Source organism: Sturnira hondurensis, unplaced genomic scaffold, assembly GCF_014824575.4.
Source record: "Sturnira hondurensis isolate 20B ecotype Veracruz unplaced genomic scaffold, ASM1482457v3 Scaffold0021490, whole genome shotgun sequence".
NCBI lineage: Eukaryota > Metazoa > Chordata > Mammalia > Chiroptera > Phyllostomidae > Sturnira > Sturnira hondurensis.
In genome coordinates, this window is record NW_028094121.1 from 1,439,612 (window position 1) to 1,465,496 (window position 25,885).

At 39.2% G+C, this 25,885-nt stretch overlaps 1 protein-coding gene across 6 annotated transcripts in view; it reads left to right on the forward strand.

Moving 5' to 3' along the window:
• Positions 1-1,034: 1,034 nt before the first annotated feature.
• The window catches only part of SCMH1 (Scm polycomb group protein homolog 1), a 137,205-nt gene continuing 112,354 nt past the window's right edge, over positions 1,035-25,885 (forward strand). For 3 of the 6 annotated variants that reach the window (XM_037032480.1, XM_037032482.1, XM_037032481.1), the window contains exon 1: positions 1,040-1,219. The gene's annotated coding sequence lies outside the window, so the exon portion shown is untranslated. Of the gene's footprint in view, positions 1,220-25,885 lie in introns of all 6 variants that reach the window. The other 3 variants (XM_037032488.1, XM_037032489.1, XM_037032486.1) reach the window with 2 other exon arrangements.

The window sequence follows — 25,885 nt, forward strand, 5'->3', positions numbered from 1 at the left end:
ACGTGGGCCGTGTTGGCTTTTGCCCCTCTTCCAGCCATGTTTAGCAGGCAGGTAGTCTCCAGTTACTCCTGCACACTTGCAGACCCTCAAGAGCTAAACGGAATGCGTCTGCCTGTGGATTCCCTCCTTCCATCCACTCTACCAGAGGTGACCACTCCCGGTGGGAAGGGCACAGGCATGAAGTCAGTGACACTGGAGATGAGCCTCCACCTTGTCATACTGGCTTGGTGACCTTGGAAAAGTAGCTTTGCCTCTCAGAGCTTCAGTGTCACTGAAGGCCTCTCTGAGCCCCCTTCTTCTAAAATAGGGCTAATCCGGTGTGGAAGTGGCAGTTAACCAGAGGAGTGTAGCAAAGAATGCTAAGGGGCACCAAAAGGATGAACTTGCTTAACGTGTGAACCAGTGAAGGACTATGCAAGCTTATACCTACTAGATATTTATTTACTAGATCCCCGCACTGTTCTGTGGGCTTTACAAACATTAACTTACTATTTCCTCGCACCATCCTTCTGAAGTAAGTGCTATCGCACTTAAGATGAGGGCCCTGGGGTAGAGGTGCGAGGTTTCGCACCCAAGCTCATCCATCACACAACTGGTCACGAGCATGTGACAGTAGAGCACCTGCTCTTTGCCCGAGGCGGCGCCCCACGTTAGCCGCCCTGCGTGGCCGAGACCTGACTGCTCTTGGGTTCGCCTTCTCCCTCAAGGGCCTATGCGTGGCCTTGGGGCGAGTGACACGCCACGGCGGGATTCGAACTCAATGCCCTGAGCTCTCTTCAGGGCTGGGTTTACCCATCCTTGAGACGCCGCTCGGACAGCCGGCCAGGGGACGGAACCGGGCCCCACGAGCAGAAAACGGGAGGTGGCCACAGACAGCGAGGCTCAGACACTGGCGGCGCCCCCACCACACCGCTCCGCCCCCCACCGCCCCCGCGCGCGGGCCTAACGGCCGAGGCGCGCGCCACAGCGCGGCGTTGGGGCAGGGGCGGGGCCGGGGAGCTGCGGGCCCGCCCACCGGGGCACCTCCCCCCTCGCCCCTCCCACGCCTCAGCCCCAGTCGCAACCGCCTGGATAGAGCCCCCCGCCGCTCGCCCCGCTGCTGCCGCCGTCCCGAGCCGTCCCCGTCCGCCCCCTTCTGGCGTCCTCTCCTGCTCCCGACGCAGGGGAAACATGGCGGCGGGGAGGGAGTGAGCCGCCCCGCGCTGCTTCGCGTCCGCAGGTAAGCGCCTCAGCAGCTGCCTCCACCAGCCTGGACAGACTTCTCCCAGAGGGGCCTGCGTGACCGGGGGCCGCTCTGGGAGAGGCGGCGGCGCTGGCGGGACCTGCCAGCTCGCGCTCCCGCCCCCCCACCCCGGACCCTGCTGTCTCTGTAGGGGTCGCTCGGCCTGTCTGTGGTGCAGGCGCGGCCGCGGCCCTTCCCCACCTTGTCAGCTCCGCCGGGAGTCCCGGCGGCCAGTTCTGCCTCCGCGGCCGGGCCGGCGCGGCTCAGTGTCCGGCCGGCGGCCTGACGCGGTCGGGGCACCCCAAGGGCCTCGGCACGGGGAACCCAAGGACGGGGGGACCTTTGGAGGCTCGGCGTCTCGGGGTTGGTGGGTGCAGGAGCCGTTGCGTCCTGGCCGGCGGGGCTGGGGTCGGCGGGGGAGGCTGGCTTTGAGCCGAGGGCGGAGAGCCAGAGGGCTTGTCAGTCCGAGTGCGGGTCTGTTGGCCTGCGCGGACTCAAGAGCTGAGAGACGTCCGTGGGTCCTGGTCCCCGTGGGCTGTCAGCAGCCGTCCTCCGGACTGGCTCCTAGCGGCCGGGGCTGCGCCGGGACACTCACGTGTGCCGCAGGGGACCGGCGGGGAGCGCAGGTTTCAGACCTCAGACCGTGGGGCGAGGGCGGGGGCACGGGCGCCGGGCACCCAGGTGCACAGCTGCCAGGAGGGCCGGACGCGTGGGCAGAGCGCTGGGCCAGCCCGGGAGGAATGAAAAAGGGTTTCCGGGAGATGGCTTAATCCCAGAACCTCTCCAGACTGGAAGGGGATTTAAAAGCCATTCAGGGTCCGTTTCTCCTATCCCATTACAAAGTAGCTTTGAAAATCTCAAATTCTACCCTGATAATTTGACCAACCTGTTTGAACACCTCCAGTGGTGGGAAACTGACCTTTTCCCAAGGAAACCCAGTCTGTTCCCGGACACCTGGTTTTGAGAAATATATATACTGCTGTTTTTGTTGTTGAAAAAAAGAGCTGCTTCCTATTCTTCCTAGTTCTTTTTCCTTCCTAGTAGACTCTCTTTTAAGAGACCTTAAAATAACAATGATATCCTTGGAGTCTTGTCTTTTTACTAATTCCAGTTCTTTCACTTGATTATTGTATGTTGTGGTCTCTGATCCCTCCTCTGAATGAGCTCTAGTTTGCCAATATCCCCTTTAAAGGAGAGCTTCTTGATGTAAGAAACTAGTAAGTTTCTCCAAGAAGCTCCTTGGCCCCAGGGTTAACCTGCNGGGAAACTGACCTTTTCCCAAGGAAACCCAGTCTGTTCCCGGACACCTGGTTTTGAGAAATCTATATACTGCTGTTTTTGTTGTTGAAAAAAAGAGCTGCTTCCTATTCTTCCTAGTTCTTTTTCCTTCCTAGTAGACTCTCTTTTAAGAGACCTGAAAATAACAATGATATCCTTGGAGTCTTGTCTTTTTACTAATTGCAGTTCTTTCACTTGATTATTGTATGTTGTGGTCTCTGATCCCTCCTCTGAATGAGCTCTAGTTTGCCAATATCCCCTTTAAAGGAGAGCTTCTTGATGTAAGAAACTAGTAAGTTTCTCCAAGAAGCTCCTTGGCCCCAGGGTTAACCTGCTTAAATTAAAAGTACTCTAGGCCCTTCCTCATTTCTGTGCTGTTTTGATCTTTTTTTAAAAAAAGGTCTAGTACTGTTTGTTCAAACTTGGGGGTTTTCCCTCATTTTATAAATGTCCATAAACACTTTATCAAATGAGCTAATGTATATCAGAGTGTTGCAATGCACCATGCAAATAAAAGTGTTTATTATTTTTACTCTGAAAAAGGATTGAGACCCAGTTTGGTGCCAAACTGCAATTTAATATTTAGTTGGCAAGGGAAATGCTTTATTATATTGAAGTCTGTGCTCTATTTCTAACTTCCAGAAGAAGGCCCAAAAGTACTATGAAAAAGAGTATTTTTGTTAGTCACCAGCATTATTTTTTACCGGCCTTTTCACCACTTAGCCTTGGTATATGGGGTTAAGTTTTTAGAAAAGGTCTTTTACCAAGGTCCTAAATCCCTGCCTAAGCAATCCTGTTGGTTAACAATTGGTTTTTTTTTTTTTAAGATTTTCTTTATTTATATTTAGAGGTGGGGAGGGAGAAACATCAGTGTGTGGTTGCCTCTCCTGTACCCCCTACCAGGGACCTGTCCTGCAACCTTGACGTGTGTCCCAACTGAGAATCCAACCAGGGACCCCTTGGTTCACAGGCCTGAGCTCAATCCACTGAGCTACACCAGCTGGGGTGGTTAGTAATTTTTTAAGGCCAGAATAATGGGTGATGGTCTTGCAGACAAAATGCTAAGTTCTTATATCTGGGACCCTGTTTTGATTCTAAGTAAAGTTCTGCTGTTTTTGTAACATAGATAAGCAGTCAGAATTGGTTCTTTATCCTTTTTCTTATGTCTTCATTTTTTTTAAAGTTGTTTAGTGGTTTTAAAGTTTGTAGTATACATATTAAGTTTTGATTTCTGGTATGTAAGTTGGATGAAAAATGTATATAACACTATTCTGTATAGACCCAGGAAAAGCTCTGGTCCCTTCCCTCTGAAGGACTTGGAGTTAGTAGTAGGAAATCCTAAAAACTGAGAAAAAACTGGTGTGAATATCTCACTGAAAATTTAAGTTCAGCATAATCTGACCTTTACTCTACATTGTGTATCTACTGTGTGTCAGGCACTATGCCATGCGCTGTGTTTAGCTGGTATACTAAGATGAGTAAGATACATTTTCAATCTTTGTGCAGCCATATAAACTGAATGCTAAAATAGGACATCTCAGAATAAGAGATAAGAGCTATGCATACAGTGTTCCAAGGTTAGGATGCTTAGACTAGCCTAGGACTTTAGGGAAAGCTTTGGGGAGAGATGACACCTGACCCAAATCTTAAATGGTAAGTAGGAGTAAGTTACACAAAGATGAATAAAAAGTGTGCTTCAAACACAGAAACCAGCCCTGGCTTGTGTGGCTCAGTGGATTGAGTGCCCGCCTGCAAACCGAAGGGTTGCCAGTTCAATTCCCAGTCAGGGCACATGCCCAGGTTGTGAGCCAGGTCTTCAGTGGGGGACTCAGGAGACACAACCACACAAACATGGAAATCAGCGTGAGGAAAGTCATCAATGCAAGAAAAAGAATAGCTTGCATGGAGAATCACAAGCAGTTTGGGACCCCTAAAATTAGCTTCCCCTTGCAGACTCTTTCAAATCACTGAAAGGTTTTTATCTGACATGGCTGAATAACATGTTTAATTGTGATCAAAGGGATGAGAAAGAAATGAAGGCGTTATGATTGATTGGATATGCCAGTGAGACAGTGAAGAGTCTGGCATGATCAGATTTTTGGTTTGGGTGACTAAAGGGATAGTGGTGATAGTAACTGAGACAGGAAACACTGGCTGGTGAGTTCAGTTTTAGAATTGGATATTGTGTGATTTTTTGAGTTAGGTCAATGAGCAAATGTGGTGCAAGTAAGTTAAAAAGGAAGTTGTGGTCAGAAAGTGGAATACGGGAGTTAAATTGTCTGATGTGGAGCTGTTTGTAGGTCTGTCTGTGTGCGTAGCTGAAGTACAGTAGAGGTGAAGGTTCATGAAGCTGAGTATGACAGGAACTGTGAGGCTGTTTTATTGAATGAATCTTCTCTGTGGATGGTGAAGTGATTTAGGATGCTAGAATGTGGGCGGGGGGGGAGAATATTGTGACCCAGGTGCAGTGAATGTAGTGGATTAATCGGGAGGGTGGTGGATAACAGATGAGGAGAAGGGTGGAAAGTGATATAGCCAGATGGCATAAACCTCAAAGGAGGAGGAGTTTTTAAACAAGAGAGCGAAAAGTAATGGCTTTTGACTTTTCTTCCCTGGAAGCAGGCTACTGATCTCTTCATCTTTATTCAGGACTCATATTAATCATTCTGTTTGTTCTGAAGAGTCTGTTCTTAGTCTTGGAAAGTAGGAGGGCAAATATCCTATATCAAATCTCTCCTGATAATATTTTATGACAAAGACAATGGAGTTTTATTCCTGAGATTAGTGGGTGGATAGGAAACAATCAGATCTATCTAGACTGTGTCACTTACTCGCCTTAGGACTGTAAGCAGATTGTTTAACCTCTGTGACTTTCAGTGTCCCTAGCTATAAAAAATTAATTTCTACTTCATAGGGTATCACAAAGATTATATAAAATAATGTGTGTATACAGACATATATACATATGTATATGAAGAGCAATTGGTGCTTCATAGATGCAAAGTAAATGTTAGTTCTCTCCCAACTACCTTTAAATGACTTCACCTCTACTGGCAGAAATGAAGTGTTTTCACGCTTAACCTAAATTATAAGGCAGTAAGTACTCTACGGGAGGTTGGAGCAAAGTGATATAGGAATTCAGAGGAGGGAGCTGTGATTCTCAACATTTGGAAACAACACACTCAAGATGAATTAGACATCACACTCAAGATGAATTTCATCTGGGCCTTGAAGAACACCATTTCAGTAGATTAAATAATTTAGGTTGAGATACAAGGTAGGGAAAGTATAAGGTACGTTTGTTAAAAAATGGTGGTTGCCACAGGTTTAAGTATTGTATTTGTTAAGTCATTAGTGAGAAATGGGGCTAGGGAGATCATATTAAAGACCTGAAACTATGGAGTTTGGACTTGATTCCAGATACACTAGGGAGGTGTAGATCATATATCCTCTCTCACAATCTTAGTTTCCTATCTGTAAAATTAATAAGCATTAACTCAGAAACTTTGGATTTGTGTTTGAAGCAAACCAAGTAAGAGATTTCACATTTGGAAATAAGTTCCTATGTAAGCCAATTTTATGTTTAAAAAAATAAACGCTAAGATTTGTTTTGTAGTTGTAGTTTAGTCTTTGCATTAACTTTGCTTGTTAGACAGACTTACTGGAGTTGAGAAACATACAGAATGCTCTGGCCAGTGTAGCTCAGTTGGTGGGAGTGTCATTCCTGTCCCATGCACCAAAACGTTGCAGGTTCAATTTCTGATCAGGGTACAAAAAGGTTCCATCCTTGGTCAGGAAGCCTACAAGAGGCAACTGAATGATGTTTCTCATATCAATGTTTCTCTCTCTCTCCCCCCCCTTCCTCTCTCTCTCCCTCCTTCTCTCTCCCTCCTTCTTCTCTCTCTAAAAGCAATTAAAAAGTGTCTTTTGGTGAGGATTTAAAAAAAGAAGAAACATACAAGATTTCACTGGTAGAAAGTGACTAAAGATGCTCTGATTTCACATTCTTTTTTATACTATCATACTAATTTAGATTTGAAAAGAAGCCTGGACTCCTCAACGTCACTAATATTAATTAAAGAACCCAAAGCTGGTCACTTTGCTTCCCTGATCCTTAGTTGCCTCATATATAAAATGAGGGAAGATATAGGTATAAGGTTTAGCTAAGATAGTATGTGTAAAGCACTTTATATAAGGTCAGTTACATGCTAGGTTCTCAAATGTTGACCCCACCCCCAAATCTGTAAATGAGAAAATTTAACCAAACCATTGACAAGGCCTTAGTGCTAACTCCCTGGTGACCAGGAAATTGCTAGAACTAATTATTTTGATAACCTTATGGCCAAATAAACCCAGAAAATCTTATCATCTGTTATCTTTGTCCCATTCCTCCCAATCATCTCTCTTCTTCTATACTATTAGTCCTATGCTGACTTGGCTTCCTTTCCCTGTCCCTCTCTCCCAACCCTGCTATTTGCTCCCTCTCAAACCTTTCCAGTTCTCAGAAACTCCAGTTTTCTACATTCTTAACCATTTTGCTGGATTGCATGTGTGTGTGTGTTCTGGCCTTAAACGGAAGCTAGGTTCTCTGCTGAGTGATTGGAAAGCAATATCACTTGGGTGAGGCCCATTCTCTCACACCACTGATACTCGAAAGGAGAGTGAGAGGATGACTGTAGTTTCTCATGTACCACTATTAATAGACTGTTATCTCTGCATCTTTTTAAAACCCCTGTGCTCTCTGGCACAAGGGCTATACCATTTTGTCTTCTTCTTCTTTTTTTTTAATAGATTTTATTCATTTATCTTTAGAGCGGAAGGGAAGAAGAGAGGGAGAGGAATATCAATGTATGGTTGCCTCTCATGTGTCCCCCACTGGGAACTGGCCTGCAACCCAGGCATGTGCCCTGACTGGGAATCGAACCGCAATCCTTTGATTCGCAGGCCCGCGCTCAATCCACTGAGCTACACCAGCCATTTTGTCTTCTTATATATAGATCTTCTCTCATTTAGGACCTAGCACACACATTCTTCCCTTACAACTCAATTTCTGTCCTCATTCTAAGTATCTTCAATATACATATGGACCGTTGTTTCTCCAACACATTGGCCTCTTCAACTCAACTTTTTTTTCTTTCTTTCTTACTCTTTTTAGCTAATCAGACACCATGGGCCTTGTTATCACCCAGAAGTGGCCAACCTCTGAACTTTTAAATGAAGACTTGCAGCTTTGTTCAGAATTTCTCCTACCTGGCCTTTCTCCTTACTAGATCTGTTCTTTGACCTCATTCAGTCCTATCTTTACTTCCTTCCCTGTCCAGCTTAATATTCTTAGTCTGCCACGTATTTCATTCATTCTTTTGTCATTATCTGCCATTAGTTTGCTCCGTTGTCCTTCCGTCTCTGGGTAAAATCTCAAATAACTTCTCTCTTCTTGTCTAGATTAGCTCTACTGTGCCCTGCTAAAAAAATAAAATCACAAAATTGTACAAATTAAAAAAAATTATACATTAGACCTTTAAAACCTAATCATTTCTTTGCCGTCTTCTCTGTGAGGTCTTATGTCAAACCTGTTCCTTAAACTATGCCTGTATTTTCTGGCTTTGGAAGAAGAAATCTTGGGTAAGATTTAACCTCTTACCCAAGGTTAAATCTCTGACCCCTGTCTTTTCATTTCCTTCAACCTCTCTCTTCTGGCTCTCTCTTTCTCTCTCTTTTTAATGTAAATCTGCTTAGAACTTCAAAATTTATCTCATCTTGAAATAAAACTTATAAATAAAATCTTAAGCCCATCTTTCCCTCCAGTACCACTTAGTCCCCTGCCTACACTTTACTTAAACTTCTTGAGTTATATACATTTCATATATGAACTTTTTCATTCTCACTTCTTGCATTCTCGTTTTAATCTTCATCACTTAATAATGATAAACTTCAGTTTCCTCATCCAAAGACAGATGATGATAGTATGTATTAGGTACTATAGCACCTTAAGATTTGAGTGATTTTTAAAAATATTTTATTTATTTATTTTTAGAGAGAGGGGAAAGGAGGGAAAAAGAGAGGGAGAGAAACATCAATGTGTGGTTGCCTCTCACATGCCCCCAACTGGTGACCTGGCCCGTGGCCCAGGCATGTGCCCTAACTGGGAATCAAACCGGTGACCCTGTGGTTCGCAGGCTGGCACTCAGTCCACTGAGCCACACCAGCCAGGGCTTTAGTGATTTTTTTTTAAATATTTTATTTATTTATCTTTAGAGGGGAAGGGAAGAAGAGAGGAAGGAAACATCAATGTATGGTTGCTTCTCGTGCATTCCCTGCAGGGAACTGGCCCCTGTCGGAAACTGGCCTGCAACCCAGTCGTGTGCCCTGACTGGGAATCGAACTGCGATCGTCTGGTTCGCAGGCCCGTGCTCAATCCACTGAGCTACACCAGCCAGGGCATTAGTGATTTTTTTTAAAGTGATGTAATCTGCACGGTGTCCAGCACATTGTAGGAATGCTATATATGTTACATGTATATGTTACTTTTATTATTATTGCTATGTATTTGTAAAACACTCATGTGGCGATAATCGCCTTTTCCTTCCTTCCTCCCTCTCTCCCTTCCTTCCTTCCTTCTTTCCTTTCCAAACAAAGGAAACTGAGATTTACAGTTTTACAAACTTGTCCAAATCACACAGTAGTGGCAGAGTCCCTGAAACTGCTCTGATCAGGGTCACCAGTCTTACTGCTAACACCAGGCAGGGGCCCTAACAACAGCATTTCACACTCATTATTATTTCCACTTCCTCAGAACAGTTTTTCCTTTGGCCTAGGTGCACCTCAGTGTATTGGGTCCTCCTTGGCCACCTCATCTCCAGTGCTGTTTGGATGGGAGCTCCCTTTCTCTTTCATCTTTGGTCCTAGGCTAACTTCTCTACATTCCTTTAGCAATCTCACCCACTCACTTGGCTTCCAGTAATATTTATGTACTCGTAACTCAAATTTCTATCTACAGTTAAGGTATTATTTCAAAATCAGTAGATCTCAAGCTGAACTCAACTTCCTTGCTACTTTTCCTGATCCTCCTCCTTTATTTAAGAAATTTTTTTCTTCCTTATAGTTTAGAGAAATTTATGTTTACTCAATAAATGTTGTTGATCACTCAGATCAATTATATATATTCCTTTCAGGGAGCTCATCATTTATGATGCATACTTAACTAACTCTTGCATAGCAATATAAGGTTAAATGCTATATAACTATATAAATAGTCCAACGATTCAGAGGTAGTAGGAGAAGTCACTAACTTCTGGAGTGGTCATATAAAGTCGCCACATTCATTGCTGAAGGAAATTGAACATACATAATTCAGGAATAGGGGCTGAAATGGGGAGGATGAGCATTTGGAAACAATTGCTTTTGGAAAGGTAAAAATAAAAATTTGTCATTTCTCTTAAATCCTTAAAATATAACAAACTTCATTAAAGTAAAAGTTTTCATAGGATAGATCGATTATAATTGATCATCATTTCTTGGCAGAAAGTTTCGTAGATGCAGTTACCAGCAGTTCTTTGGCTCATTCTGTTGAGTGTATACTATGTGTTACACTGTTGGTATATTGAACAAAATCATATGTTGAAATCCTACCCCCCAGTGCTTCATAATGTGACTATTTGGAGGTAAAGCCTTTAAAGAATTAAGGTAAAATGAGGTCAAATGGGTGGGCCTAATCCAACATGAATGATGTCGTATTACAGGCTTACTCTGATTTTCAAAAGTTTGTTTTAAGCCACTTCACTTTTATGGAAGACCTACATTAGCAGTACCTAACTGAAAGAAATATGAAGAGGAATTTTGCTTTTACCAAAAAATGATTGAAAGTGAAAATGGTGTTCAGCGCTTGTTTTGCAGTGAGCCAATACAGAGGCAGCTTGGACGCGGAGCATTGAGAGTGGCACAACCAAGCTCCTTCCTCAGGAACTTACTTAAACTCAGCATCTCAGCATCAAGCCACTGTAGCTTTGATCTGTGTCTGTGAGCATCTGTGCTTTATCTTGATTTGTTTTATATGTCTGTTAGCAAGATGTGTCCTGAGGTGATTACTTTTTGACTTTACACCTTTTGGCTTAGAAAGGTTTTGTAGAAACTAATTTCATATAGTGGGAGAATCCTACATAAGAGGTTAAGACACAAAGGAAAGACCATGTGAAGATGGAGAAGATAGCCATCTGTGTAAGCCAGGAGAGAGACTGCAGAAGCAATCAACCCTGCTGACACTTTGATCTTAGACTTCTAGCCTCTAAAACTGAGAAAAAAATAAATAAATTTCTATTGCTAAGTAAGCCACCCACTCAGTGGCATTTCTCATGATGGCCTGAGCAGACAAGTACATATCTATCCCAGAGGAGTTTGTATCCAGTTCTGCCTAAGAGTTTCAGGGGTGGTATAAGTGGCATTGGGGAAGAAGGAAGATGAGGAAGGATAGATGGTTACAGTTGCATATCATTGAAGAATGTTATACACGTTCTCTATACAAATTGAAACATGTAATAATCCTGTTAGGTAGGATGCCAGATGATAATCAGCACTATTTACTGATAACAAACCGAGTTGTATGTGAATTAAACGATGCACTCAATTTCAGACAGCTAGTAAATGTCAGAACAACTCAAAACCAGCTCTTCTTACTGCAGGTTTTGTGCTTTGTCCAGAATGATTCATTGCCTCCTATGACCCATCTTTTAAGGCTCTGAACTGTTGGAACCCCCTGCTGGAAATACTTAAGGAAATTTAAGTATTTCCTTAAATTTTGAAGCATATAAAGGCTGCTACATTCTTTTTTCCTTCTGTATTTATTTATAAATGTTGCAAATGTTAGCTTTTAAAATTAAAGGGTGTACATACTGTATATTCATTTTAATCACTCTGTTTATTGCTCATTGGTGTATTATAGTCATGTCTCTAAGTGCTTTCTTATTTGTTATGATTATTTTACTTTCATACTTACATACAGTTTTCTCTGGGGCATTCAAACATGAATAAAGTCCATTTTAGTCATTGTGTCTTGTAAAATAGAATAGAAAACATGAGAGCCAGCATACTTGTTTTTGGAGATATTTGGAATGTTAGATTTCTAGTCGAGTGTCCGGTGTTCTTTTTTTTTTTTTTTTAAGGGATGGGGAGGAAGGGGAAAAAGAGAGACAGAAACATCAATTTGAGAGAGAAACATTGATCAGTTGCTTCTCGCATGTGCCACATTTGTCTGGGGATAGAACCTACAGCCCAGGCATGGGTCCTGACTAGGAATTGAACCGGTGACCTTTCATTTAGTGGGGTGCTCAATGAGCCATTCCAGTCAGGGCTTGGTGCTTTGTCTTATCTCCAGTTACCTCAAGGGACTGCTAGAAAGTCCCCAAACTGATTAAATTTGTTTCTTTAAAAATAAATGAATTTGGGAGTATAAAAGTTTATAAAACCTAATGGTATAGAGGGTCACAATTCCAAAATAAGGGAATATAGGATCTTAAAAACATCTAATTTACTTGTCTTCAGTTTTAAACTCATTCATTCAACAAATATTTATTAATGTTTACTAACTCTGCTATTTATAGTGGCAAAGATGAATGCCATAAATTTTTCAATTCAAGGACAAGCCGCCGATTTAAAGAATGTTTTAGTGATAAACATAACAGCCAAATATTACTATCTATAACAAAAGATTCCTACAAATAGATTAGAAAAAGACTAATAAATAGAAAAATGACAAGGCATAAAAGAGACAGCTTAAACATTTAACTATTCTTTAGTAATTAGTGACAGGCAAATTAAAGCTCTAATGAGATATCATTTCATACCTGTTAGACTGGAAAAAACTAAGTCTGATAATACCGAATATGGTGGGAATGTGAACTTAAGAGAACTTTTGGACACTATTGATGGTAATAGAAGTCGCAAAACTACAATAAAGAATAATTTGGCAATATCTATTAAAACTAAAATGCATGTAACCTACAATCCAGTTACTTCACTCCTAGATAAATACTCTTTAGAAACTCTCCAATGTATGTGTAAAGAGGCATACAAAAATATTCATACATTATTATAGCATAAAATTCAAACTAGTCCAAATGTCTGTCAATAAAATAATGAAAATATTGTGGTATGTTTACCAGTGGAACTGTATACACTAATGAAAATAAATGAACTAGATGTATATAGTAACTAGATCTATATAGTGAATGAACTAGATCTATATTTATCACCTGTTACAAATAAAAGGTTGAGTGAGTGAAGCAAATGGGAGAACACATTTATATAAAGCTTAGCATTCATTACTATTTAGTGAAATGTGCTTACATAATAAATATTCAAAGAAATGCATGGTAATGACATTGGGTTGGCCAAAAAGTTCATTTGTTTTTTTCCATAAGATGGCTGTACTAGCACTTTTAGTTGTCTTCAACTTCATTCAAGATAATTTTGTTAGATTGTATTGTGACAGCTGTCAGACCAGTGTGTATTAAAAAAACATCAAAATTGGTGAATTTTTATATAGCCATTTTAATATTGAAGACTGAAGAAAATGCACAACATTTTCGGCATATTATGCTTTATTATTTCAAGAAAGGTAAAAACGCAACTGAAACACAAAAGCTTTGTGCAGTGTATGGAGAAAGTGCTGTGACTGATAGAACGTTTCAAAAGTGGTTCGCGAAGTTTCGTGCTGGGGATTTCTAGCATGATGCTCCACAGTCAAGTAGGCTAGTTGAAGTTGATAGCCATCATATCGACACACTAATTGAGAACAATTCATATTATGTGGGAGAAGGCCAACATACTCAAAATATTCAAATCAATAAAGTTACTGGTGAAAATTTAAAAATGTGTCTTTTATTTTATGGAAAAACTATATGGATTTTGGGCCAACCCAATACATTAAGGACAGTGGGTATCTCTGAAGGGCAGGTGGTAGACTGGTAATACTGCCAGGTAGAGCACACAGGAGGCTTAAACTGTATTGATAAATATTTTTCAGCTAGTTTGTGGATAAATGTGTGTCCATGCTTTATACCTTTTTATGTATCTAGAATATTGTATTATGTATGTATTTTTAAAGAATAAGGACATATAGTCCTTGTAGAAAGTATAATGGCTGGGAGGGAGGGGGTAGCAAAAATATGAAGAGGCATTATTAGACCGAATCATGTAAAATAGTTGTTTTTATGGGTCTAAAATGGTCTAATATAGGCAATTTCAAGTGGCTCAGTCTCATTAAATCTAGTATAACAAGTGCTGTCATTGAAATATATTCAAAGTACTATGGGAACACAAGGGCAGGAACAGCTAACTGCCAGGGTAGAAGGAGGAAGGTGATCTTTGGAAAGACTCCAGAGAGAGACAGAGGGAAGAGAGAGAGAGACAGACAGACAGACATTTAACTGTATCTTAAAGGTTGAGAAGGAATTCACCAGATAGAAGAAAGAAGGCCTTTCAGATAGAAGAAAAGACTCATATTGAATGGATGGCATCTCCTAGGTGGAGTGTGTGGAGGTCAGAGAAGTACAGTTGAGGAAGAGACTAAGAAGGAGAACAAAAATAACAGCAAATGTCTGTAAAGCGTTTACTATGCATATTTATAAACATAAAAATGTACATAATCTTCCCAGAGTTAAGTAATCTGTCCAAGGTGACAGAGTTATTAGCAAGTGGTAGAACCAGGATTTCAACTCTGGCATTCCAGATCCAAAGTTTATGCTCTTGGCCAGTAAGCTATGCTCTGAATCACTGTATTATAAGCAAAAGTTAGGAAGAAATGGTGTTTTGAATGTCAAGGGAACAACAGTTAAGTTTCAAAAAGAAAGGAACAGTCAGCCGTGTGAAAGTTCCTAGGCAGATAAAGTAAGAATACTACAAAGAGACCATTGGATAACAACAACAAATCATTGTGCTCTGAAGTACAGTAAGGGATACCAAGATAAGTGGATATCTGAGAATAGTAGTAATTCAATCTACCAGTTCTGTGGGCTAGTAATTATAATTCCATTTAATTATGGAGAAATGGAGTCAGGGAAGCTACAAAATAGAGCCTCTCTATTTTTAAACATTTGATATATCAACACAGTTGAAAGAATTTTAACCCTTTGCTGTCTATATTATCATTTCTCAAAAATGTAACTAGGGTTAATATTGACAATCTTGTTTATTCTGTATATTCTGGTTTTACTAAAAATAGAACTTAGGCTGTTGCTACTGTATTTTCAGAATTGGATGATATTCTAATAATCAGTAATTCGGTCTCCAATATTTCATAGGTAAGAAGGTGAAAGAGACCTTGTAAGTGACATGATATGTGGAAAGAATTTTGGCTTAGTGGTTGAGTCCCAGTTCACATCTCTGTCTGCCACTCACTGGCTCTGATTTAGGCAAGAGGCAGTTGCAGCCAGTGATCACTTAAGATTTATAGCTCTCAGATTCTATGACTATTAGGTCAGTTATTCAGTGAAGAAACTGATGCTTAAAGAAGGGAAATTTCCAGAGTCATGAAAACTGGAATTTGATTCATTTGACTCTTGGTTCAAGAAATCTAATAAAAGGCCCTGACTGGTGTAGCTCAGTGGATTGAGCGCAGGCCTGTGAACCAAAGGATCTCGGTTCCATTCCCAGTCAGGGTACATGCCTGGATTGCAGGCCAGTTCCCATCAAGGGAGGCACAAGAGGCAACCATACATTGATATTTCTCTCCCTCTCTCTTTCCCTTCCCTTCTAAAGATAAATAAATGAAATCTTAAAAAAATAAAAAATATACTTAAAAAAGAAATCTAATAAAAGGATCATCAAACATTTGAGTGACTGCTGTATATCAGGCACGTATTAAGTACCTGGAAAAACTAAAGGCACACGAAATTGTTTTAGAATTTAACCACTATACAACCAGCATCTCCTTCTTTATTTATACATATCCTGTCTTATTCCAGAATGTATTTAAAGCATACCAACTCTGTGTAACATATGATAATTAAGAAAGGGAATAACCTTTTTTGATTATCTGTCAGTCACCCATTGTAACATGCAAACACAGTTTTTTCACCCACCTGCATACAGGTGTTATTAGCTCCATTTTATACATAAAGAAACTGAGACTCAAAACTATCTGCCAAAATCATATAATTTATAAGTGATAGGCCTCAATTTCAAATCCAAATTAGCCTGACTTCAACTCAAATGCCCTTTCCATTTCACCATGTACCATATTTTGCCATGTATAATGCACACATTTTTGCCCAAATTTTTGAGGGAAAAATAAGGATAGGCATTATACATGGGTATAATGACTACGTACCATGGGTATAATAATGGGTACAATAGTCCCATGTATAATGGGACTATTTTGCTGTGTATAATGCACTCCTATGTATAATGTGCACAAAAACATGGGTGCACATTATACACAGGAGTGCATTATACACAGCAAAATATGGTACACTTCCCTTAGCCAGTGTTAACAGAATTCTGAGACTTTATCAGTGAAGAAGGCAAGGTTTACTGGTAAGAACAGGGTGGCTCAGTTGGTTGCAGCATCATCCTGTATACACCCAAAATTTAAAAAGTTACAGGTTTGATTCCCAGTCAGGGCACATACCTAGGTTGCGGGTTTGATCCCCAGTCAGGGCATGTAGGAGAATCAACTGATAAATACTTTTCTCTCTCCATCTTTCTCTCTCTCCCCCTCTCCACTGCTCCCCCACCTTCCTCTCTCTAAAAATCAATAAATGTATCCTCAAATAAGGATTAAAAAAAAAGAATGGACTTTTTAATGTATCTTATCTCACCAGAGAATGTAAGCAAACTAGAAAAATCGTAGAACACTTTAGTGAATCAGAGTCATGATTATTTTTAATTTGAGCAAATATATGAACAGTTTTCTTGTTAGAGCCAGTATTTATATTTTAATAAGTTGCAATGTTTCTGTACCTCCTCAACCTTTGGTGAACATCCACTTCTTCCTTCTTAACCAATAAATATTTGCCAGACACCTAGTAAGTATACAAAATTGAGAATAAGATGTGATCCCTTCCCTCAGTAAGCTTGTGATCCAGGAAACAGTTGAATTAAAAATGTTAGAACTTTACCTCAGTGGTCTTCCTCCCCAAAACCTGTAACTTTAATCATGAGAAGAACATCAGACAAATCCCAGTTGAGGGGCATTCTGCAAAATACCTGATGAATATTCCTCAAGACTGTGAAGGTCATCAACCAAGGAAAGTAAAGAAATTGTCAGCCAGGAAGAACCTAAGGAGGCATGACAACTAAATGTAATGTGTTTTCCTAATTGAGATCCTGGAACAGAAAAAGGACTTTAGGTAAAAACCAAGAACATCTCAATAAAATGTGGAAGTGTGGACTTTAGTTAACAATATACCAATTAATTGTAATAAATGTATTATACTAATGTAAGATGTTAATAATAGGGGAATCTGTGTGCAGAGTTTATGGGGACTCTGAATTACCTTTGCAGTTCTTCTGTAAATCTAAAATTGTTCTAAAATACAGGTTTATCTTTTAAAGGTTATAAAATTTAAATAATTTTCTGTGCTATTTCTTTGGGATTCAAAAAATAATCAAATGGGACTACATCAAACTAGAGTTTTACACAGCAAAGGAAACCAACAAAATGAAAAGACAACCTACTGAATGGGAGAAGATGTTCACAAATGATACATCCAATAAGGGGTTAATATTTAAAATATATAAGGAACTCATATGACTTACCAAAAACACAATCTAATTAAAAAATGGACAGAGGCTAATAAAAAGCAAAAAAAAATGGGCAGAGGGCCTGAATAGAAATTTCTCCAAAGAGGACACACAGATGGTCAATAGACATGAAAAGATACTCAAAATTGCTAGTCATCAAGGAAATACAATTTAAAGCCACAATGAGACATTGGCTACCACCTGTCAGAATGGCTATCAATAAATCAACAAACAGCAAGTATTGGCGAGGATGCTGAGAAAAGGGAACCCTTACACTGTTGGAGGGATTGTATAGTAGTGTAGCCACTATGGAAAACAGTATGGAGAGTCCTCGAAAAATTAGAAATAGACTTGCCATACAATCCAGCAATTACACTTCTGGGTATATAGCCAAAGAAATCCAAAACACGAATTCAAGAAGTGCACCCCGGTGTTCATTGCAGCATTACTACTAATATCCAGGATATGGAAGCAACCTAAGTGCCCATCAGTAGATGAATGTATAAAGCTTGAAGCACCTCTCCTGGTATGAAATTCTCAAAAACCTTTCAGTCTGTCCTGTATTTCATGGGGCCCAAACCGTCTGATAAGAGGGTCCTCCACAGATCTTTCCTTGGTAACTGTGTGTATATGTAACCACATCTCTATTTCTAATTCTGCAATGGTTGATTGTATCCATGAGTCAGGCAAATGATTGTCCAGCCACACCCTTGTCCCTGTTTCCAGAGCACACTGTTTGGATAGCCGAGACTTTTCCAAATCATCAAGTGCTGGTTCCTTTTTGCTTAACAGTTTATTCTTCAGTTCATCTCTTCTCATATTTCACTGTAAGCACCAAGGAAAAAGTAGGCCACAATTTCAACACTTTACTTAGAAATCTCCTCAACTATCTAAGTTCATAATTTACAAATTCACCCAATGGCTGGAGACAATTCAGACACATTTTTCTGCCAATATAACAAGTAGTGTTTTTCCTCCAGTGTTTAATAACATGTTCATCATTTCCTTCTAAAGCCTCACTAGAAGTACCTTTAATGTTCATATTTCCACCCACCATCTCTTCAAGGTAGTCTAGGTCTTCTCTGTCAGTCCTACTTATCCAATTCCAAAGCTACTTCCTTAGTTTTAAGTTCTTGTCAGAGCAGCACTCTACTCTCATCATTACCAAAATCTTCATTGGTTTGCTGGGGCTATCAGAAGCCGGAAGGAGCAAAGAAGGAGCTCTCCAGCAGACTTCAGAGAGAACATGACCCTGCAACATCTTTATTTTAGATTTCTAGCCTCTAGAACTGTGCAAGGATGAATTTCTGTTGTTTATTACATCCAGTATGTGGTACTTTGTTATAGCAGCCCTAAGAAGCCAAAATAGTTACCTGGAGGTACTCTAGTCATTAGTGAAAGACAGTGAGTATATGTGGTATCTTTCAGTATCCACAGGATTTTCTGCCATTTCTCTTTCTTCTTTTAAACTATATTTGTGTCTAGGTATATTATAAAGTTTACTGCATTTCACTGTGTATAACACACACTGATGTTTTTGTGTGCGTTATGCACAGGATTATTATACCCAGTGTCATAACCATGGTATGTGATCATTATACCCATGTATAATGGCATCCTTATTTTTCCCTCAAAAATTTGGGCAAAAAGATCATGGCAAAATATGGTACTTGTGTTGACAGCTTATAATGTGGCTTTATCTTAGGAGAGTACCTCTAAAGCATTGGTAGGGATGCTTTGGTACCAAGAAACCTTTATTTGTTTACTTATTTTTTAAAAGTTTATTGTATTTTTTCCATTACCATTTAACCTCCTTATGCTCTGCTTCCCTGTAATCGCCACACTGTTGTCCACATCCATGAGACTTTTTTCCTTTTTGCCCTATCCCTCTACCCCTTAACCTCCCCCCACCACCATGGCTGTCAATCCTGTTATCTGTGAGTTAGTTTCTATTTTGCTTGTTAGTTCCGTTTGTTCATTAGATTCCACATGCAAGTGAAATCGTATGGTATTTATCTTTCTCTGACTGGCTTATTTCACTTAGCATAATGTTTTCCAGGTCCATCCACACTGTCACAAAGGGTAGAATTTTCTTCTTTTTTACAACTGAGTAGTGTTCCATTGTGTAAATGTCCCATAATTGTTTTATCCATTCATCTACTGATGGACACTTGGGCTGCTTCCATATCTTAGCAATTTTAAATAATGCTGCAGTGAACATAGTGTTGCTTATAGTCTTTCAAATAAGGGTTTTAGGTTTCTTCAGATATATTCCCAGAAGCGGGATCACTGTATCAAAAGGTAGATCCATTTTTAATTTTTTGAGGTATCTCCATACTGCTGTCCACAGTGGTTGCACCAGTCTGCATTCCCACCAATAGTGCAAAAGGGTTCCTCTTTCTCCATATCCTCGCCAGCACTTGTTTGTAGATTTACTGATGATAGCCATTCTGACAGGTGTGAGGTGACAATCTCATTGTGGTTTTAANGCAGTGAACATCGTGTTGCTTATAGTCTTTCAAATAAGGGTTTTAGGTTTCTTCAGATATATTCCCAGAAGCGGGGTCACTGTATCAAAAGGTAGATCCATTTTTAATTTTTTGAGGTATCTCCATACTGCTGTCCACAGTGGTTGCACCAGTCTGCATTCCCACCAATAGTGCAAAAGGGTTCCTCTTTCTCCATATCCTCGCCAGCACTTGTTTGTAGATTTACTGATGATAGCCATTCTGACAGGTGTGAGGTGACAATCTCATTGTGGTTTTAATTTGCATTTTTCTGATGATTAGTGACATTGAACCTCTTTTCATATGTTTATTGGCCATCCGTATGTTCTCTTTGGAGTGTCTATGCAGATCCTTCACACATTTTTTAATTGGATTGTTTGCTTTTTGGTGTTGAGTTTTATAAGTTCTTTATAAATTTTGGATATCAACCCCATATCAGATGTATTGGCAAATATGTTCTCCCATTCTGTGGGTTGTCTTTATTTTGTTGATGGTCTCCTTTGCTGTGCAAAAGCTTTTTAATTTGATGTAGTTCCATTTGTTTATTTTTTCTTTTGTTTCCCTTGCCTGGGGAGATGTATCAAATAAAATATTGCTACAAGCAGTGTGTGAGATTTTACTACCTATGTTTTCTTCTAGGAAGGAGGAGCCTTTAAACTTTTGGAGGGTTAGGGCTTTAGTTTTACAGACCTTCCTTCTGCTGGAAAGCCTAGTACTGGTTCTTGGTTTCCCTCTCATCTGGGTGATGCGAGAAAGCTACAGTGGCACTTCTGTTAGCTTTTGGATAGGCAGTTGACCCATAAGTGATAAATTACCTAATGAGTCCTTTATTATTACTTCTAATGGACATCTGTGATTTTCAGTTTTGAGTTATTTTTTAACAACACATTCTTTGCCTCTACTAATAAGGACCTGTGCCTTTTTGGATTCCCCCTAGTGCCAGTCACAGAATTTGTAGGTCTCTTATAAGATACTCTATAAATGCTGCTTTATCTGTGGCATCACTAGTGAGAGACCAGCTCTAATGATAAATAAGAGATGTTAGTTGCCAGAGCTGTCATTTCAATTTATCTTGCTTGCACTGAGCTCATTAATAAATTGCCACAATGGTAATATGAAAGTAATGAACCTTCTGGAGGCCCAGCTGGGGCACAGTGAGCTAGCAGGGACCTTCAGGGCAACTGCCATTGTTATTGACAGTTCAGATAAAGGATTTCAGGCTTCCCCCACCCCCTTTGGAATAGTTATATTTTGCAAAATCGAAATCCTTTTTCACACTTTTGTACTTTTTAATTTAGTGGGTTTGGATTTAACTCTGCATATACCTGATGCCTACTATTGTTGGGCAGTGTATTAGACCTTAGGGATGAATAAAATATCCCTTAGGGCTTCACTGTCAAATAGTATGTAGAGGCATACAAACAAGTAATTGTAATACCACATTTAAATGTTGCAAACAGAACCCAATATCAACATAGCACAGAAGAAGAAATGATTATCTAAGGAAAGGTACTAAGAAGTCTGAGAAAGAGGAGATACATTGATTTCTGAGTTAAATTTTGAAGGATGAGTTGTAAGCTGAGAAATTGAATGGATAATGGGAAAAGGGACTTCATTATAGATGAGTTGAGGGACAGTAGACCATTTAGAATAACTTAGGGGAGGAAGGTAAAAAGAAGGAGAATGGGTAGATGAGGTTGGAGAAGTAAGTAGTGGGGCCAAATCTTAAAGAATTTAGGTTTTGAAGGGTTACACACGTAATGCCAAGGACTTCAGTGGATTTCATTCTATAGGCTACATGAATCCACTGAAGGATTTTAAATAGAGAGGCAATATGATTGACTTTTTGTTTTACAGGGGCTACTCTGGTTGCCACACACATGGTGGGATGAAGTAGAGAGGGGTCAATCAGAAGGCTATTGGTTAGTTTTGTGAAAGCAAAACAAAGTATACTGCTAAGTACACTATGCATACTATACTGCAAAGTAACAACATAGTATACTGCAAAGAACATGATCTAGATTGTTTAACATCCCAGTTCAGACACCTAACTCTAACTCTGATGTTTCCTCATTGGTGAAATGGGAATAATAGTAATCTCTTACTAGATATTATAGAAAATCATGTGAAGTAACATTCATACATGGAATGGTGCCTATGAGCTGAGTATAAATCTTAGATGTTATGTATTTTTTATAAAGATTTTATTTATTTGTTTTCAGGGAGAGGGGAAGGGAAGGAGAAAGACAAAGAAGGAAACATCAATGTGTGGTTGCCTTTCACCAGCCCCCTACTGGAGACCCGGCCTGCAACTCAGGCATGTGCCCTGACTGGGAAGCCAACCAGTGACCTTTTGGTTCGCAGGCCCACACTCAATCCACTGAGATACACCAGCCAGGACAGATGTTATATTTTTAACTTCTGTGTTTTTGACTTTTAGGTAACTTATAACCAAGTATGGGATTTTTAAGAATCATTTTTATTTTTCTAATACCACTCTGTCCCAGTAAAACAGAGAGAAATCAGAACATTTACCAACATTTTATATTCACATTAAGATCCATATTTTAGGGTTTTCCAAACATTTAAAATATATAACTATAACTAAAGCTTTGTCTTTGTTTAAAGGTTTTCTTTATTTATTATTAGAGAGAGGGGAAGGGAGGGAGCAAGAGAGGGAGAGAAATATCTATGCCAGAAAGAAACATTAATGCAGGAGAGAAACATTGACTGGTTGTCTCTCCTTCTCCTACATGCTCTGACCCTGGGGACTGAACCCACAACTCAGGCATGTGCCTTGACTGGAAAAGAACTGGTGACCTTTAGCTTTGTGGGACAATCCCACCCATCTGAGCCACGCCCAGTCTGGGCCTAATTAAAGCTTTTTCCTTTGGCCACCCTGCCAGACTCTCAGTTGGAGAATCAGGTTTAGTATCTTTGATTTGGTGCTACAAAAGGCGAAGACTGGAACCTTAGCTCAGCAAATGAGCTTTTTAGCTGAGAAATAGTATTAGTTTACTCTGCCTTTGTTTCTTCAAGTGCTTAATAAGGATAATGTAACTAGGTGTCATAGCCACCTTGTGTATCTATTGTGAGAATCACATCCTTTCTGTAAGTAAACATTCATTGAACTAACTATGGTTCCATTACAAAGAGTGTAGAAATGAATCAGATCTGGATCCTAATTTCAAGGGAATTATAGTGCAAAATAACTGTAAAAGATGTATACAATTAACTGTAACACAAATAAGAATATGTTAGTCATTTAACTTTGAAAATTATAAAGGAGTGAAACTAGAAGTCATTTATATTTTGTATAGTATATTGTAAAAATATGTTTTATAAAATATATTTCATTTGTTCTTATTTAAATTGCTTCTCCAAGTAAAGCTGGAATAGAATCACTTTCTTATATACTTGTGGAAAATAAATGATGAAGATAGATTTAGATTTTAGGGAGATTTTTAAACCTGTATGCATATTTTGATCCCAGGTTTAATATTCACTAATTAAGGTATTCTCTGAGACTTAGGGGTGGGGTGGGGTATATGTGTGTAATGGAGATAATGTGATTTGCCTCTCAGATTTGTTGTGATAAAATGGTTGCGTATGTAAAAGTGCTAAAAAGACAATGTTGGTTCTTTTAGTCTTTTTGTTCTAGCCTACCCAACTTTTCACTGTTTCCCAATGTTGAGTTTTGAGACAGTAGCTTCTCTGAGATATTTTAAAGTAGTCTTTTTTACTTGTGAAAACTTCAAACATACAACAAAATTAAAAGGATTTTACAATTAAAAAATTATGTTCACCTCCTGAATTTTACCATTACTTGTAAATATTACATGTCTATTTATATGTCCCCCTACCTATCCAGCTATATTGAAATTTTTCTGGTGATTATTTAGGACTTTTCTGAAAGAGGTTTAAATTAATTTAGGAAGCCAGGTGTGCCAATATATTTTAAATATTTATAACTAAATTATATCTTTTCTATTTGCATTGCTTGTTCCTATAAAGAATTTTATTTACTAGGTTATTCATTATTTGGATCTCTTTGTACTGTCTGTGCTCCTACCCAGTCATTTCTAACCCTAACTCATCACCATTGCATCCTGAGGGTGCCTTGGTTAAGCTTTTTTCAATGTCACGTTTAGAGTAGGTTCTTTATGGTAGTCTTTGTTGTCTTTTTCTCCTTTTAAAGTGTCTTTAAAATTAATTTTAAAAGATACTGTATGTCTTGTGCCTCATGACAAACAGTGTAGCTAGAAGCTTTTTTTGATTAAGAGTAAGATGCTAGCTAGCACAGGTCTTAAAATCTCAGGTATCTCATTACTTTCCATCAACTCCCATTTCTTGTTTCTTAGCTTGGTTTTTTTCCCAGGACAGTTGATTTATTTAGTATGCCCTGGGAGAAAATAGAATCCTTTACCTACATTTGGTTAGAGGCTATCGGCAATGGATTGATTTTCTCCATTATCCAGCACTATTTAGATTGTATGTTATAGAAATTCTTCAAAGTTTCTGATTCTTTGATGGTACTCTTCCCCATTTTCCAGGGCTGATAAGTAGCTGGGTACTTACTCATATTTTTAAAAGACAATACATGTCTTTTAAATGAGTTTTAATCAGATAGAATTTGTCTTCATGTTACATGGATTTCTTTAACAAGTGTGAGGACTGTATTGAGAAAAGTCCATGCAATCAAGACAGGACATATGATGGAGAAAATCAGCCAGTGCTGGAAGCCTCTATCCAAACATACGTAAAAGACTGTGTTTATTCCTAGGGCATACTAAATAGTCCAATTTTCCTGGAAAAACCTTAAACTTTAGAAATAAGAAGTGGGTCAAGATACCTTGCTTTGAATCCAAGCTCCACCATTTACTGGATTAGTAAATTTACTGTGTAACTTTGTGCAAATTTTAATATATCTCTCTGCAATGGTTTCCTCATCAACAAAATAAGATAAGATAATAGTATCTATCTTACTGGATTGTGAGAATTGAAAAATTTAGTGCAGACACTTAGAACCATGCTTGGCACATAGTAAGTGCTTAACATTTAATTTTGGTATTTATTTCCTCTAGATAATCGGTTGTCTAACACAATAGCTGTGTATTTAGTGTGACTGAAGTACTAATTTTAAATCTTACTTATTAAATTTAAATGTAAAAACTGATTCTTGATATAGTTATTGGAAAAATTTTAAGTATGTTTTAAATAACAGTATATGAATCTTTTTCAACTATAAATTTATATAATATTAATACAGGTCAAGTATGTCTAATAAAAATTTAGCATCTGAATTGAGATATACTATAATACACACCAGATTTTGAAGACAATATAAAAGAGAATGTAGAGTATTTTCATTGACTTTTATAATGATTACTGGCTGAAATGATATTTCAATATATTTTGTTAATTAAAATTCATAATTAAGATACTTTTATCTTTTTTAACTTTAAAAACTGTGATTACTATAGAAAAGTTAAACCAACATACTTGGCTTGAATTACATTTCTGTTGGACAACACTGCTCTAGAGCATGGGGCCAAGGGGAAGAGCAATGGAAGAAGCTTATGGACTGGAGAGGTCTTTTTCCTAATTATACCAATACCCACAGAGGTTCTGAAAAACCTTCACCTAGTGGAGCCTCCCTTCCCGTCAAATTAATCCTAATTCCTACCCTCTTGCTGAAACTCAATGCTTTCAATGAGTCTGCCCTTACTGATAGTGTTTTGTATTCTTCAGATTTGTGAGGGTAGGAAAAAAGTTATGAATCGCTGCTCTGTGTTAAAGAGCATTGCACCAGTTAGACACCTATCAGTGATTTTTAAGTGTATTTTACTGATTATGCTATTACAGTTGTCCCAGTTTTTTTCTCCTGTTTATCACCCTCCTCCCTGCACTGCCCCCTACCACCCAGCATTTCCTCCCCCACTTAGTTCATTCCATGAGTTGTACATATAAGTTCCTTGGCTTCTCCATTTCCTATACTGTTCTTAATCTTCTTCTGTCTATTTTGTGCCTACCTATTATACTTCTTATTCCCTGTACCTTTTCCCCACCATTCCTCCTCTGCCTCACTGATTGATAACCCTCCACATGATCTCCGTTTCTGTAATTCTGTTCCTGTTTTAGT